The 13,175-nt window shown below is 26.3% G+C and overlaps 1 long non-coding RNA gene across 1 annotated transcript in view; it reads left to right on the top strand.

Annotated features, from left to right (window-relative positions):
• LOC100201670 (calcineurin B homologous protein 1) overlaps positions 1-13,175 on the top strand; it is a 73,177-nt gene that overhangs the window by 40,580 nt on the left and 19,422 nt on the right. The window contains exon 4 of the long non-coding RNA XR_010643819.1: positions 10,786-10,919. This is a non-coding gene — a long non-coding RNA (calcineurin B homologous protein 1). The remainder of the gene's footprint in view (positions 1-10,785; positions 10,920-13,175) is intronic.

Consider the following 13,175-nt stretch of genomic DNA (forward strand, 5'->3'; position numbering starts at 1 on the left):
GTTTAGTATTAACCAATCTCCATTAAATCATTTCACATATTTATTTTTATGACTACTTCATAAAAATAAAATAATTACCATTTTTGAATAATGGTTTAGTATTAACCAATCTCCATTAAATCATTTCACATATTTATTTTTATGACTACTTCATTTACATAGTTCAAAATCTATCCATTCATCTAAAAGAAGAAAAATGTCCTTGAAGCCTACTTTAACAACAGTAATAGCAACAGCAACAACATCAACTTCTGAATCCAAGTCTAAGACAGAATATCGAAAGTCTGAAGATTCAGAAGAACAATCCACCAGCAAGAACTACAGTAAAACCAAAACTGCAACCAAATTAGTAACATCTTCAAAGTTATCAACCAGCAAAACAAAAACAATTTGTTGACAGTTATATCAAGATGGTAACAACATTAAGACCCCTTCGCAGTCTGATATATTCAAATCAACTATTAAAAAAGCTATTAAACTTAAAGAAGAAAAAAAGAAATCACTACATTTGAAGAAGGAAAGAAGAAATCACTACAGAAAACTGGTCACTGTACTTTGATGGTAAACATCTTAGTCACTATTTAAGAATAAACAAAGAGATGTTAAGTTACAAGCACTATATCTACCAGATAGAAAACAAAATACTGTTGTTAAAGGTATAAGCTATTGTCTAATTTATGAAAGAGTATAAAAATGATTGTAGCAGACAATAAAAATGTAAACAGTGGAAGTAGGAATGGGATTATCAGTCAGTTACAAAGGCGTTTTGATAAAAAGAAACTGGAAGAACCACAATTCATTGGTTGTCAACATCATATTTTTGACCAAGTCTTTCATGTAATAATGTTTGAAGAACTTGGAGGAAACAACATGTTGCCCATTATTAAATATCTGTTTATCCCAGAAAATGTAAACAACTAAAAGTACTAAAACAGCACTGTGGCGTGATGATATGAAATTTCTATTTCATTAAACTCATGTATTCTACTTATTTTGAGTAATCTGGATTATTTTCTAAAGTGAAGTTTAAGAAAATATCTAAATTAAATAATGATGGAATCCCCAAGCAGTCCTTTTGCTATTTATTCTTCTACCAGAGAGATGAGACTCACAACTCTACATTTGTAGATTTATCATTTGAGTGTAAAATTCCTTAATTGCTTCAAGAGTTTGTATTAAAATCTAAATCTGCACAGTATTTTCTGGACTTTATTATTTTAGTTTTTAATACTACAAGAACCAAAAACTAAAAAGTTTTGTGCAGAAATGGTTATATGTAGAGATAATTTATTGGTTGCGTTTAGATTTAATTACATTTGTATTTGAGATTTCATTTTTACTGATTTTATTACTGGAAAAATATTGAAAAGTTTTTTTTTAGATTTTAATGTTACATGTTTAATCCTCGATTTTAATATTTTTAGTAAAAAAGTCAGAAAGTTGTTGTTTGAGTTTTAAATGAAGATTGTGATAGAAAGATCAAGACTAAAAGAGATTGAAGTTTTAATTTAAAGGATAGGATACACTTTTCGAACCAAATGAGGAGACATATTTTCACCATGAACAAGCTTATATATCTAGATATGAAGCACTTCAAAAATACTGTTGTGACCCATTTAAAGTCTACAAGACAAAAATTATCAAAGGATTGTGTAAAGTCAACATATCAATAGCAAATCAACTTAAGATCAAATCTGGTCAAAAAGTTTGCACTAACTGTATGAATGAATTCAAACTTGAAAAAATTACAGAAGTTAGTCAAGATGAAGCTGCTGAAGAAGATTTTAGTTGTTTAGACCTTGATAAGACAGTACTTAATAAGAGTGTGTCTTTATTGGAAATATCTCCATTCAAAAATGTAAGTAGGCGCGATAATTTAGAATATGGAAAGCAAAAAGATAAAAAATTGCAACAAGTATAACAAACCTAGTAGCATCAGCATTGGAAATAGACCCAAGAGATACAGAGTCGAAAAAAAAGCAAAAATTTATTAACTGTAATGATTTAGACAAACTGTTAGATACAATAAAAAATAAAATGAAAATAAGTTTGAAGGAAAAAAAAGTTCGGCTACTAACACTAATTCCTGATAGTTGGTCAATTGGAAAAATCTGCTAAACATTTTCAGTTTCAGAATATCTCGTTAAGAAAGCTTGAAAGTTGAAAAATGAAAAAGGAATACTTGCTAAACCTAAGGCTAAAATAGGACAGCCTTTGGAAGATATTGTTAAACAAAAAGTTACTAAAATTTTTATCTAAAGAGTTTATCAGAGAATGTACAGGAAAATAGAATTTGTTTCTGTGCGTTTAAATAATGTAAAAGTTCATAAACAAAAATGTTTAATATTAGTTCGATTAAAGGAACTTTATCTTGAGTTGAAAAAGTTATATCCTACACACAATGTTGGATTCAACAAGTTCTGTAAACTAAGGCCAAAGTGGTGCATCACAAATGACAGCAGTGAAAGTCACTTAGTTTGTGTATGTCTTATCATCTAAGTTGATGATAAGAACATACACAAACTGACTTGAAAAATGTGTTTGAAAATAATGATTTCAACAATCATATCACATACAAACAATGGGTGTCAACTGACCAAACTGCACTTGTCACAGTCCAAACAAACATTATTGAGTTTATTAAAACTCTTAGTGAAACTTGGTATGACCTTTGAAACCACCACTTTATCAAAGAAGCACAATCCTCCTACTTATCAGAGGCAAAAAGAACATTAGATCAGCACACTTGTCTTATTCTTATGGGTTTTGCAGAGTACTATAGTTTTGTGCAAGATACTGTACAAAGATTTTAATGGCAAGCCAATCAAGCTACCTTACATTCATTTGCTGTTTATTACAAAGATGAAAAAAATCAACTCAAATGTCAATGCTATTGTACAATTTCTGATCATCTTTGCCATGACTAAACAACATTTCATTGTTTTCTCACAAAGTTACTCCCTGTGATCAAAATCAAACTACCCACAATCAATAAAGTACTTCAGTGATGGTGCTGGGTCACAGTACAAAAATTACAAATGTCTGTTAAACTTGTTAAATGTACCATCTTGAAGATCACAATATAAATGCTGAGCATCACTTCTTTGCTACATCCCATGGCAAAAGTCCATGCGATGGAATAAGAGTAACTATAAAAAGAGAAGCAGCAAAAGCTAGTCTATGACCAGCAAATGCAAACCAGATTCTTACACCAAATGAACTATTTAGATAGACTGAAAAAAACATTAAAGGTATTAACATATTTTACATTTCAAGTGATGATATCAATAACCATGAAACTTATTTTAACCTAAACAATATAAAGAGATAAGCACAGTCCCAGGCACAAGAAGCTATCACAGTTTTATACCAGGTAGAGAGAAATTATTTTTATTGAAAATCACCAGCAATACTGTCTATGATACCCATTTGCTGAATAATATTAATTTGGCAAAAAAAGATTCTTTAAACTTTGAACCTGGTAAATATATTACATGTTTTTCCGATGATGAATGGTACATAGGGCTTGTGCTTGAGATTTATTATGAAAATCTAAAATGTTAAGCTATTAGGTATCCTTATAAACTAAAAAAGCATTGCACTCAAAATGCTAAAATTATGTCATAAGATAGAGTATTGGTCTTAAAATCTTTTTTGGTTAGGCCTTAAAATCTTTTTTTTATGCTCTGTCAAAAATCCAAAAAAATCTGCTGTAAGCTCCAGGTATTTAAATTTTTCTGATTTTTGTCAATATATTAAATCAATTATAACTTTTGAGTGGTTAGGCCAATCTAGCTGAAATTTTGAGGTTTGTATTTTTTTCATAAATACTGTGGGTGATCAAAATTTGAAGCAAATTTGAGGAGGTACCCTGGGGACCATTAGGTGATATGATATGGATTGACCCTCATCTATTTATGACCCAGGGGCATGGGGTCACAAAAAAGTCATAAATCTATATATATATATATATATATATATATATATATATATATATATATATATATATACATATATATATATATATATATATATATACAACGACTTTTAATTTGAACCTCTTTTCCCCAAAAAAACCTTTGGGGGTACAAGTATGATAGTACAAGCATGTAGGAGTACATTAGCGTTGGTTTTGAAATCTTCCATAATTGTCTGTGAAAGAAAAATCGATTTGAAAATTTAGATTTTTTGGGCTACTGAGAAAACATAATAAAACTGACAAATAAAATAAAACATTTTTTACATTAAAATTGTATATTTTTGTCACATAAGTTACTAATAAAGATAAGCAACTTGGGAAAAGCCAAGTTTGGAAGCTATCAACCGATTGTAACAATAAACGTAACCAGTCAACTGAAAGAATAGCCGGTTGTTGAGAAATGTTGTTTAGCATTCTTTTCACTGATTGGAAGAAAGATTCCACATAATTGTACAAAAGGAATGCTTCGATTGAACTTGCTTCAAGTTGCAGCAAAAGACACAAAAGCAGCAGAAAGAGTAGCTGCTTCTGTGATAGCTAACATGGTTCCAAAGAATAGGAAGGCATCTTCCTGTTACTCCAAGTGAAAAGTATTTTCTTTTTGTGATATATGCTTAATATGCTTTTGTTTAAGTGGTTCTTTTATTACAACATGAAAACTTTATGATATGAGAAACTGTATTATATTGATGTAAACTTTTTTCCAGGGCCATCAAGACAAAAATAACTTTTTCCAGCAACGTAATCCACATTGACTGCTTAACAATTTCCACAAGTTCAAAAACTAAGCTTTCAAACAGAGGGATGAACAAGCTTGTTTAACACTTAACAAAGTAGCTCCCCATCAAGTAGTTGAAAACTTTCAGACACATCCAAAAGTCTTAGCTAAGAATCCTAATGTCTATTTGCGTACTCCAAAGATGTTAAAGCTCTAAGTTCAGATTGTTTTAGTTCAAATCAGAGGTCCTCAATCAAAGAGCTTATCAAGGTGAGAATTGATGGAGGAGGAGGGTTCCTGAAAGTGTCTCAAAGGTTCTTGAATCAAATGCTTCTCCTTGACAAAGAAACCTCTCTTCAAGGACTCAAAAGTCAAGCATCAACTACTGGTGGCTATCGCAGCAAACCTCTCTGAAAATTATGACAATGTAAAGCAGATCATGGACAAATTGAGATTGCCCTTTGTGTTGTCATTTCACATAAAGCTTGCAAAGATTGTTTGTGGTTTGCAGTCCTAATTAAGTACTCACTCTTGTACCTGGTGTGACATTGAGTCAAAGAATCTTCATCAGAGTGGTGAGCTCCAAACATTTGACTCCATTCAAACTGGTTATACAGGCTTACAAGCAGCAGGTGTCTGAACAAAAAAAGCCAGGGACCTTCAGAATGTTGTACATGTGCAAGTTACCTGAAGGAACACTTATCATGGACTCCATTCCACCCATGGAAGTTTACTTGCTTCTTGGTGTTGTTAAACACCTCTTAAAGAGTCTGTATCTGCAATAGAAAAATGCAAGAAATGATGAGCATTCAACAAAAATCTTTTCACAGGGGGGGGGGGGGGCAATTTGCAGGCAATAAGTACAAAAAACTTTTACAAAACATTGGCTTGCTTCGACAATTTGAGGAAAAGCATGCTTGCTTGTTAGCATTTCCATTCATTGACATATTCAGAAAGCTTGATACAGTTGTTTGTGCTTCCTTTGGAAATGTTCTTTAAGACAACTATCGCATCCTCATTAAAGAGTTCACAGATTCCTACCTCAAGCTTCCAAACACTTGTGTCACTCCCAAAGCACATTCTGTCTTTTTTCACTGGGCATCTATTAAGAGCAAGCAACAGAATCACTTTATCATGGCTTCAACCAATACTGGCAACGGTTCAAAAGGCCCAATAATGATACAGACTATCCTAAGAATCTTCTAAACTGTTTGATTGATTAAAACAGCAAGCATTCTTTTTAACTTCTTTGTAGACAGTACTGTTTTATAACATATGATATGTAAGAAATTACCCTTCAACATCAATTTTTAAGAACTATATTTAATAAGAGTAATCCTTTTTTTTAAGTTGCTTGATCTGTTAGGCTAGAATCTGATTTTTTTAAATTTTATGAAGAAAATGAATACTGTTTTGTTTGTTGTTATTTCTAAGTTGTGAGTACGCTGCTTATTTATAGAATAAATATGTTAGAACAAGTTTCAAATGTTCTCAATAGAAAATGTAACTCATTTGTTCAGAGCAATAAAATTGAAAGTTTCAAATCAATTTTTCTTTCACAGACTATTGTAAAAGATTTCAAAACCAACTCTAATAAGTATACTCCTACATACTTGTACTATCATACCCCCAAAAATTTTTCTCAGGAAAAAAGGTTCAAATTAAAAGTCATTTTGTGACACAGTGATATATATATATATATATATATATATATATATATATATATATATATATACACTTATATAAATATATATATATATATATATATATATATATATATATATATATATATGTATGTATTTTTAACATCCTGCTGTCGTCCAACTGTTTTTGCTTTTCTAATATACATACATGCATACATTTTGGTTTGGCAAAATGGCAGGGTGCACCCCAATTTTTTAAGGGTTTGACAGATGGTAAATCAAGATTTTAATTTAATACATGACTTATAGTTGATCTGGAAACATTGTGCAATTTAAGAATATTTTGTCGCAATGCCTGTGAAACATAAAAAATTTGCTTTTATTACTTTTCCATTTCTCATTTATGAATGGAGTGCTCTTTTAGCATTCTTCCGAACCATGGTTTAGGCTTAATGTTACTAGTTGAGTTTCCTTATGTCAAGATACAGCTGGTTCTGATTATTTCCAACAAAGTAGCAAAGATTTTATTAGGTAGGTGAATCTGCTTAAAATGATTGGTTTTTTATTCAGCCTTGAAATTACTGTTTTACTTTTTTACTTTAATTTTTTTAATTATATATGTCTAAATCATAATACATCACTATAATTTTTACATTTTTAAAAGTTGCTTTATAAATATGTATTATGGTGTCCTAACCATTACAATTAGAATTTCAATATTAAAAAAAAAAAAGGGTAAAAAAATTACAAAGTTTTGAATAACAATGGTCTTGTTTATTGTTACTTTTGATGCAAGACTGAAAAAGAATGAACGCGATGGAAATGTTGTTGCGATTTTAAGAATTCCCCTTAATTGCTGGAAATGTTCATTTCTGAAAATGTCAAAAATATTACAAAAAAAAATCATAAATGTTGTGGTTTAAAAGCTCCATAACTTTTAATCAAATAATTATATGACAATAGATTTGGTATTTTTTGAAAGTAAATATTTAGTTCTAACTTATGGTATTTGTATCATATTTTATATCTTTGTAAAGTATGTTAAATGTGGAGATTTAACTATTACCTAAACATCTCTATTATGACATTTGAGCAAAAAATTTAACTGCTGTTTTGATGTTTATTGAAATTTTATATATATATATATGCTTTCCTATATATGTTATGTATATAACATCCATAGAACTTTAATAATATTTTATTTTGTATTTTAAAAAGTTTGAAAATATTTAAAACAAAACAAAACAATAAATGTGCAAGTAAGAGCATTTGAACTATTGTGTTGTACTTCGGAAGCACAATGAGCAACCCCTTTGATCGCTAAGGCACACTAATCTGCCAAATATTAACACTATTTAATATAGACGGCAAATAAATGCTATAAATTAAAATTAAGAGAGATATTGCCACAATTTTAAAATAAAAACAAAACTTTATAAAAGTAAAAATATGTATAAAACTTCAAAAATGTTTTAATTTATATTTTGAAAAATTGAAAAAGATTAAAAAAAAAAGTATGCCAACGTAATGATTTGAACAAGGGTGAATCAATTCAGAAAAGCTGCAACCTAACCACTCTCACCACTAAGTGCTACGACTCTTTCTCACCATTAAGTTAAATGTAATGGGTGTCGTGAGTTAAGTGTAAAACACTCACAAATGGGTAAACGCAGTTAACCGCTTTATTAAAAAACTAATATGTTTTAGTGAAGTTCTTATACTGGTTATTTAGACTTATAGAGTTTATTTTAAAGTAATTGTCAAAATATTTGAAAAAATCTTTAATTACTTTTTTATCTTAAAGACACTCTCAAAAACTTGACGGTGAATAAATGTTATTGCGTATTTATGTAATACTTATTTAAGCGTTCTTTTATTTTAAATGTTTTTTACTAATTTTGTTGTTTATGTAAGTAAAATATGGCATAACACAAAAAATATCAAATTTTACTGTTAAAAAAAAAAATTAATTGTATTTTTGCTCAAGCTTTATTTTTTAAATGCACTAAATGTTTTTTACTAATTTTGTTGTTTATGTAAGTAAAATATGGCATAACATAAAAAATATCAAATTTTACTGTTAAAAAAAAAAATTAATTGTATTTTTGCTCAAGCTTTATTTTTTAAATGCACTAAATGTTTTTTACTAATTTTGTTGTTTATGTAAGTAAAATATGGCATAACATAAAAAATATCAAATTTTACTGTTAAAAAAAAAAATTAATTGTATTTTTGCTCAAGCTTTATTTTTTAAATGCACTAAATGTTTTTTACTAATTTTGTTGTTTATGTAAGTAAAATATGGCATAACATAAAAAATATCAAATTTTACTGTTAAAAAAAAAAATTAATTGTATTTTTGCTCAAGCTTTATTTTTTAAATGCACTAAATGTTTTTTACTAATTTTGTTGTTTATGTAAGTAAAATATGGCATAACATAAAAAATATCAAATTTTACTGTTAAAAAAAAAAATTAATTGTATTTTTGCTCAAGCTTTATTTTTTAAATGCACTAAATGTTTTTTACTAATTTTGTTGTTTATGTAAGTAAAATATGGCATAACATAAAAAATATCAAATTTTACTGTTAAAAAAAAAAATTAATTGTATTTTTGCTCAAGCTTTATTTTTTAAATGCACTAAATGTTTTTTACTAATTTTGTTGTTTATGTAAGTAAAATATGGCATAACATAAAAAATATCAAATTTTACTGTTAAAAAAAAAAATTAATTGTATTTTTGCTCAAGCTTTATTTTTTAAATGCACTAAATGTTTTTTACTAATTTTGTTGTTTATGTAAGTAAAATATGGCATAACATAAAAAATATCAAATTTTACTGTTAAAAAAAAAAATTAATTGTATTTTTGCTCAAGCTTTATTTTTTAAATGCACTAAATGTTTTTTACTAATTTTGTTGTTTATGTAAGTAAAATATGGCATAACATAAAAAATATCAAATTTTACTGTTAAAAAAAAAAATTAATTGTATTTTTGCTCAAGCTTTATTTTTTAAATGCACTAAATGTTTTTTACTAATTTTGTTGTTTATGTAAGTAAAATATGGCATAACATAAAAAATATCAAATTTTACTGTTAAAAAAAAAAATTAATTGTATTTTTGCTCAAGCTTTATTTTTTAAATGCACTAAATGTTTTTTACTAATTTTGTTGTTTATGTAAGTAAAATATGGCATAACATAAAAAATATCAAATTTTACTGTTAAAAAAAAAATTAATTGTATTTTTGCTCAAGCTTTATTTTTTAATTGCACTAAATGTTTTTTACTAATTTTGTTGTTTATGTAAGTAAAATATGGCATAACATAAAAAATATCAAATTTTACTGTTAAAAAAAAAAATTAATTGTATTTTTGCTCAAGCTTTATTTCTCCTGTGTAAACTGACTTACACACGTGAGGGAGTGGGCAAGGGCAATTGTTTATATGTATATATATATGTATATATATATATATATATATATATATATATATATATATATATATATATATATATATATATATATATATATATATATATATATATATGTACATATATCTATCTATATATATATATATATATATATATATATATATATATATATATATATATATATATATATATATATATATATATATATATATATATATATATATATATATATATATATATACATATATATATATATGTATATGTACATATATATATATATATATATATTGATATTTAAGGCTGTTTTGTATTATAATAATAAAACAAAACTCATAGTCGTAAAAGAGTGCTCAATATTAAGAAGATACTTCAAATAGAGCGATATACATATATATTAACGAAGAAAAAACAACTATTCAATGGCTTATATTCAATGGTATTCAATGGCTGATGATTGCCGTATAGGCATGAAACTTAAAGTACCATAGAAAAAGTTGTTTTTTCTTCGTTAATATATATGTATATATATATATGTATATGTATATGTATATGTATATATATATATATATATATATATATATATATATATATATATATATATATATATATATATATATATATATATATATATATATATATATATATATATATATATATGTATATATATGAAGGGTCCAGGGGAAAAACGATGAGATAACTAAAAATCTCATTTTGAGATATGAGCAAAAGAAACTCTCTCAACTGATAAAAACGTGTGCGTATATTTTTCTGCGTAACGCATGTGTATATATATGTATATATTTATATTTATATATATATATATGTATATATATATATATATATATATATATATATATATAATATATATATATATATATATATATATATATATATATGTATGTATGCATGTATGTATGTTTATATATTTAAAGAAATATATACATATGCACATATATATACTTATGCATATATATATATACATATAATTTTAATTTTAATTTATTTTTTAAAAGTGAAAATCATGCAACTGAAATTGGTGGTGAGGATGGTATCAACTTCAAAGCTTTTATGAGAGCTCTTGCTCGTTTTCGATCAATCTCGTCACACAATCATAATCCGCTAAACACAAGAGAACATAAGTTAGAATGTAAATTTTCTATAAGAATTTGTTTTATAATTGTTTATATTTAAAGTATAACAACAAATAAGGCTTACATTTGATTAAAGTTCCATGTTCTTTAATTTATTATTTAAAAAAAATAGGAGGTAAACTTTTTTACTATTTAGATATGAAACAAAAAAGCAATTATTTACAATTAAATGTCTATTCTGGCATTAATTTGTTTTGCAGATCAGGACAAATCATGACTATTTTTATTGTGATACTACCATTAGAAAGATTACTATCCTATTTTTACTAAGTATATCAATTCTTACCCATAGATTTAACCCATAAATTAGGGGTTTTACCTCAGATTTTTTCTTCTCCAAGGTAAGTTGTCTAGGCTTGTTACCTTGACTAAAGATCCAGGTGCTTGCACTGAAGCTTGGTTTAACATTATGACTAAAACTATGTAATTTAAAAATTATTTTAATTAAAGAATTGCATTAATATTGTTGGTATTATTGCAATTCTTGGTTTTAATAAAGATGTTGCACAACATAAGTATGTATTGCACAACAAAAAAGTGTTGCACAGCAAAGTAAATTGCAAAGGAAAAAATTTCAAAATACAATAAATATAATAGGATTTAATATGTACTAATTTGAAATTGAATTTTCAAAGTTCTTTTAGCATTTTTAAAGGTTTAGAGTTTTTTTTAGTTAATTTTTTAGTATCATGGCTGTAGACAAGTGGGGGCTTGAGGGGGTCATTTATTGTTTTTGTTGCATCCCTAATTAAATATATTTGTAAACAATCAAAAATATTTATAATAATAAATTAATTTTAAAATATTTATTAAAAATATTTTTTTTTTTAATATCAAAAGAAAAATAATTTGCAATTAAGCTAATAATAAAAGTAAAAATGCCACAAAAAAATTTTAACCACCGATTCTACGCTATCGATTCCATATATATATATATATATATATATATATATATATATATATATATATATATATATATATATATATATATATATATATATATATATATATATATATATATATATATATATATATATATATATATATATAAAATAGAACTCGTTGACTAGAAGTCATTAAAACATTGTGTTGAACTCGTGTTTTAAAAAATTTAAAAAAAAGTAAGACACTTTTTTTTAAGTTTATTTGTATTTCATTTTTTGTTTCTTTGTTTTGTAGTTATTTGTAGTCGCTTTTAAGCTTGAGAAAATCTTTCAAGAATTTATTATTTATAATTATATATTATTAGATATATAATTATATATTATAAATATATAATTTTTATTATAATTATTAGATAAGATTTTTTTATATCAGTTTGCATAAAAAAGTGATGGCAATCTTGTTCTAAAATCATTTGTATTATTAAAAGCAATTTTAATGTTAAATATGCATTTTTTAGTTTCAAACTAGATAAAAAAAGTTTCTTATAATTGCATAACATTAAATAACAATGTTTTCTATGATTTACTTCAGTGATATGACTTTAAAATGGAAATTATCTGGAGCAGAAGGCAAGCATTTTAAACGACTAAAGGAATTAAAATTGACTAAAATGATTGGAAGGGGCAGAAATTTAACCGTTACTTCTTTTTATGCAAGAACTGTCTCTTCTCTTACCACTGCCTCTACTGTTAAGACTACATCTTTTGCTAGCCCTGCAATCCCGCAAATATTGCATTTTTTTATTAAATGCTATTTAACTACTGATGGTTTCAAGAGTCATTTTACTAAGAATTAGTAGCAGTAGTGACAGCATCTATTGCTGATCCTGTAACTACTGCTATTAATTTTTCTATTGACTCTGCAAAATATCTACTTTTACTTTAGCATCATCTATTAGCTTTGTGTTAATATTAATTCTTCGTTTACTAACTTTGTCAACAAAAACATTAACTCCACTCCTTCAAAGTCTACCAAAAAATAAGTAATAGTCTGCATCAATCTGTGTTACTTTTTCCAAAATGTACATGTGGTAGTCAGAAGCGATCATTTTATGAGCAATGGTTAAATGTATTTCTGTGGTTGCATTACAACAAATTTAATGATACAGTTTTATGCTACTGTTGTTTGGTAGTGGAAATGCATAATTTATCATCTTCAAAATGCAGCTTTAAAATGCAGCAAATGTATTTACAAAAACTGGATTTTCTAATTGGTTTACAAAAAAATTACAAAATTTTCTAGAGGGTGTACAAAAATTCCAAAAGCATCAAAATATTCTCTCCCATCAAAACCCATTGGGAAGATAA

Source organism: Hydra vulgaris, chromosome 14 (genome assembly GCF_038396675.1).
Source record: "Hydra vulgaris chromosome 14, alternate assembly HydraT2T_AEP".
Taxonomy (NCBI): domain Eukaryota; kingdom Metazoa; phylum Cnidaria; class Hydrozoa; order Anthoathecata; family Hydridae; genus Hydra; species Hydra vulgaris.